Raw genomic sequence first — 5,000 nt, 5'->3', positions numbered from 1 at the left:
CCAGGCCCTCCGGACCCCGTCCCGGGCACCCTGCCACGCGGCAGGACCCAGAACGGAGCCCGGGGCGGGGAGATCGCCCTCCCCGGGGCCCTCAAGGGCCCGGCCGGAGCTCCTGAACCCAGCCAAGCGAGGGGAGGCTCCCCAGCCACAACGGAACCCTGTCCTGCGCCTTTGGGAGTGCCGCAGGCTGGGGGACGGGGCCCGGGGCCGAAGCCCCTGACCCGGGGCCCGGCCGGACCCCTGGACCCAGCCGGGGCTCCCAGGACCACACGCGGCAGGCCCCGGGATAGAACCATGGCAGCATCCGGGCCCGTCCAGCTGCCGGCTGAGGAGCGAGAGGGGTCCCAGAGTACCCTGTCCCTAGTAATCCGGAGGAAGGCTACCCCCCTTTCTTGAAACCCGCGCGACCCGAGTGACAGAGGGGACCCTTGGGGCGAACGCACCCGGCCTCCTGGAGCCCTGGTTGGGATACGGGAGGCGAATGGACCCTCATCAGGACTTCCAGGCCAGCCCAGCCATCTGGCCCCCCTCTAGGAAAGCATTGCGCGCGACCAGATGGCCGAGGGGAAAGGAGCGACCAGATGGCCGGCAATTGAAAGGACTCCCGTCTGCCCACCCAGAGTCGGGCCATAGCGGTAGGGCTCCCGCCTGATCCAAGGGCTCGGTGGGCTCTGCTTCCCGGGGGGGCTCGGGGACAGCGGCTGGGCCTCAGGCACGGGGAGGACCGACGGAGCTCTCGGGCCCAGGCGCCCTGGGGGAGGACTGCCCGGGACCCGTGGAGCCCGTCCCTGGGCACTTTGCCACGCCGTGGGCCGGAGGAGGGAGCCCCGGACGCCTGGGAGGATGTTGTCCGGGCGTAGCCCATCTGGTCCCCGGCAAAGAACCACCAGCCCCGGAGGGGTGTTCCGGCATACCCTGCCCCTACTAATCCGGAGGAAGGCTACCCACCTTTCTTGTAACCCTCGCGCTCCGAGTGACGGAGGGGATCCTAGGCGCGGATGCGCCCAACCTCCTGGAGCCCTGACTGGGATCCGGGAGTCAAATGAGCCCTCTTTGGGACATCCAGGCTGGCCCGGCCATCTGGTCGCCCCATTGGAACGCATTGCGCGCGCGACCAGATGGCCGAGGGAGAGGTGCAACCAGATGGCTGGGACTGAAAGGTCACCCATCTGTCCAACCCCGAGCCTTCGCGCTAGGGTTCCCGCCTACCCACGCAGGGCTCCGTGGCTGCAGAGCTCCGGGGCTGCAGGGCTCCAAGGCTGCGGGGCTCCGGGGCTGCAGGGCACCAGGGCTGCAGGGCTCCGGGGCTCCGGGGCTACAGGGCTCCAGGGCTCCAGGGCTCCGGGGCTGCAGGGCTCCGGGGCTGCAGGGCTCCGGGGCTGCAGGGATCCAGGGCTGCGGGGCTCCGGGGCTGCAGGGCTCCAGGGCTGCAGGGCTCCGGGGCTGCAGGGCTCCTGGGCTCTGGAGCTGCAGGGCTCCGGGTCTGCAGGGCTCCGGGGCTGCAGGGCTCCGGGGCTGCAGGGCTCTGGGGCTGCAGGGCTCCAGGGCTCCAGGGCTGCAGGGCTCCAGGGCTGCAGGGCTCCAGGGCTGCAGGGCTCCGGGGCTGCAGGGCTCCGGGGCTGCAGGGCTCTGTGGCTGCAGGTCTCCAGGGCTGCAGGGCTCCGGGGCTGCAGGGCTCCAGGGCTGCAGGGCTCCGGGCCTGCAGGGCTCTGGGCCTGCAGGGCTCCGGGCCTGCAGGGCTCCAGGGCTCCGGGCTGAAGGGCTCCAGGGCTGCAGGGCTTTGGGGCTGCAGGCCTCGGGGGGGGGCTCGTAGACCCCATGCTGGGCCTCAGGCATGGGAGGCCCGGCGCAGCTCCCAGGGCCCGGACGACCCATGGAGCCCATCCTGGGCACTTTGCCTCGCCGCGGGCTGGAGGAGGGAGCACCGGACGCCCCGGGGAAGTGTCGTCCGGGCTTGGCCCATCTGGTCCCCGCCTGAGAACCACCATCCCCAGGAGGGGTGTCCCGGCATACCCTGCCCCTACTAAACCGGAGGAAGGCTACCCACCTTTCTTGTAACCCTCGCGCTCCAAGTGACGGAGGGGATCCTAGGCGCGGATGCGCCCGACCTCCTGGAACCCTGACTGGGATCCGGGAGTCAAATGAGCCCTCATCGGGACATCCAGGCTGGCCCGGCCATCTGGTCGCCCCATTGGAAAGCATTGCGCGCGCGACCAGATGGCCGAGGGATGAGGTGCAACCAGATGGCTGGGACTGAAAGGACTCCCATCTGTCCAACCCCAAGCCTTCGCGCTAGGGTTCCCGCCTGCCCACGCAGGGCTCCGTGGCTGCAGGGCTCCGGGGCTGCAGGGCTCCAAGGCTGCGGGGCTCCGGGGCTGCAGGGCTCCAGGGCTGCAGGGCTCCGGGGCTCCGGGGCTACAGGGCTCCAGGGCTGCAGGGCTCCGGGGCTGCAGGGCTCCAGGGCTCCGGAGCTGCAGGGCTCCGGGTCTGCAGGGCTCCGGGGCTGCAGGGCTCCGGGGCTGCAGGGCTCCGGGGCTGCAGGGCTCTGGGGCTGCAGGGCTCTGGGGCTGCAGGGATCCAGGGCTGCGGGGCTCCGGGGCTCCGGGGCTGCAGGGCTCCGGGTCTGCAGGGCTCCGGGGCTGCAGGGCTCCGGGGCTGCAGGGCTCCAGAGCTGCAGGGCTCCAGGGCTCCAGGGCTGCAGGGCTCCGGGGCTGCAGGGCTCCAGGGCTGCAGGGCTCCGGGGCTGCAGGGCTCCGGGGCTGCAGGGCTCTGTGGCTGCAGGGCTCCAGGGCTGTAGGGCTCCGAGGCTGCAGGGCTACGGGGCTGCAGGGCTCCAGGGCTGGAGGGCTCTGGGGCTGCAGGGCTCCGGGCCTGCAGGGCTCCGGGCCTGCAGGGCTCCGGGCCTTCAGGGCTCTCTGGCTGCAGGGCTCTGTGGCTGCAGGGCTCCAGGGCTGTAGGGCTCCGAGGCTGCAGGGCTACGGGGCTGCAGGGCTCCAGGGCTGGAGGGCTCCGGGGCTGCAGGGCTCCGGGCCTGCAGGGCTATGGGCCTGCAGGGCTCCAGGGCTCCGGGCTGAATGGCTCCAGGGCTGCAGGCCTCGGGGGGGGCTCGTAGACCCCACGCTGGGCCTCAGGCATGGGAGGCCCGGCAGAGCTCCCAGGGCCCGGACGACCCATGGAGCCCATCCTGGGCACTTTGCCTCGCCGCGGGCTGGAGGAGGGAGCACCGGACGCCCCGGGGAAGTGTCGTCCGGGCTTGGCCCATCTGGTCCCCACCTGAGAACCACCATCCCCAGGAGGGGTGTCCCGGCATACCATGCCCCTACTAATCCGGAGGAAGGCTACCCACCTTTCTTGTAACCCTCGCGCTCCAAGTGACGGAGGGGATCCTAGTCGTGGATGCGCCCGACCTCCTGGAACCCTGACTGGGATCCGGGAGTCAAATGAGCTCTCATCGGGACTTCCAGGCTGGCCCGGCCATCCGGTTACCCCTTTGGAAAGCAATGTGTGCGACCAGATGGCCAAGGGAAAGGTGCGACCAGATGGCCGGGACTGAAAGGACTCCCATCTGTCCAACCCCGAGCCTTCGCGCTAGGGTTCCCGCCTGCCCACGCAGGGCTCCGTGGCTGCAGGGCTCCAGGGCTGCAGGGCTCCGGGGCTCCGGGGCTGCAGGGCTCCAGGGCTGCAGGGCTCCGGGGCTGCAGGGCTCCAGGGCTGCAGTGCTCCGGGGCTGCAGGGCTCCAGGGCTCCGGGCTGAAGGGCTGCAGGGCTTTGGGGCTGCAGGCCTCTGGGGGGGCTCATAGACCCCACGCTGGGCCTCAGGCATGGGAGGCCCAGTGGAGCTCCGGGGGCCCGGACGCCCGGGGGACCCATGGAGCCCGTCCTGGGCACTTTGCCTCACTGCGGGCTGGAGGAGGGAGCACCGGACGCCCTGGGGAAGTGTCGTCCGGGCTTGGCCCATCTGGTCCCCGCCTGAGAACCGCCATCCCCAGGAGGGGTGTCCCGGCATACCCTGCCCCTACTAATCCGGAGGAAGGCTACCCACCTTTCTTGTAACCCTCACGCTCTAAGTGACGGAGGGGATCCTAGGCGCGGATGCGCCCGACCTCCTGGAGCCCTGACTGGGATCCGGGAGTCAAATGAGCCCTCATCTGGACTTCCAGGTTGGCCCGGCCATCTGGTCGCCCCATTGGAAAGCATTGCGTGCGACCAGATGGCCGAGGGAAAGGTGCGACCAGATGGCCGTGACCGAAAGGACTCCCAGCTGCCCACACCGAGCCATAGCGGTAGGGCTCCCGCCAGCCCTTGCAGGGCTCCGGGGCTCTGCACCAGGGTCTCTTGTCCCGGGCAGATGGACACTTGGCAGGCCGCAGGACGTGGGATCCCAGGCCCTGACCAAAAATCAGGAGGCCCGGGGCCGGTCCCTGCTTCTCAACGCAGCCAGGCCGGGTAGATAGGGGAGCCTGCCCAAGCACGAGGGACCCCAGTCCCGGACACACGGTCCATCAGGTTGTGCGCTCGTTTTCCACAATTTTTTTCAGAATAGTGCGTAGTTGCGCTAGGCAAAGTCCGCCCAGCCCTACTCAGGATGTGCTCTTGTTTTCCACAATTTTTTTCAAAATTCTGCGTAGTGGCGCTACGCAAAGTCCGCCCAGCCCTAACCAAACTCCTACTACGCAGTGGAAAGGACTTAGCCAGCCACCCACCCACCTGGCCCGGTCCCTGCTTCTGATCCCAGCCAGGTCTGGGGAGCCTCCCTTGGCCCAATGGACCCCGTCACGGGCACCCGGACCCTCACCAGGCCGCAGGACGGGTTCTCACGAACCACATGGTTGTATAGGGGTGGGCAGAAAACTATGCTCCGTCAGCGTAGCAGATAAAGCCGGCCACTCCTGCACACTGGCCCGGTCCCTGCTTCTGATAGCAGCCAGGCCGGAGAGCGCCTCCCTGGGCCCCGGTGGACCCCTGTCTCCAGCACCCAGACCCTCGGCTGTCTTGCAGGA

This window comes from Triturus cristatus, chromosome 1_1 (genome assembly GCF_964204655.1).
Source record: "Triturus cristatus chromosome 1_1, aTriCri1.1, whole genome shotgun sequence".
NCBI classification, from domain to species: domain Eukaryota; kingdom Metazoa; phylum Chordata; class Amphibia; order Caudata; family Salamandridae; genus Triturus; species Triturus cristatus.
This window is presented reverse-complemented; position numbering follows the sequence as displayed.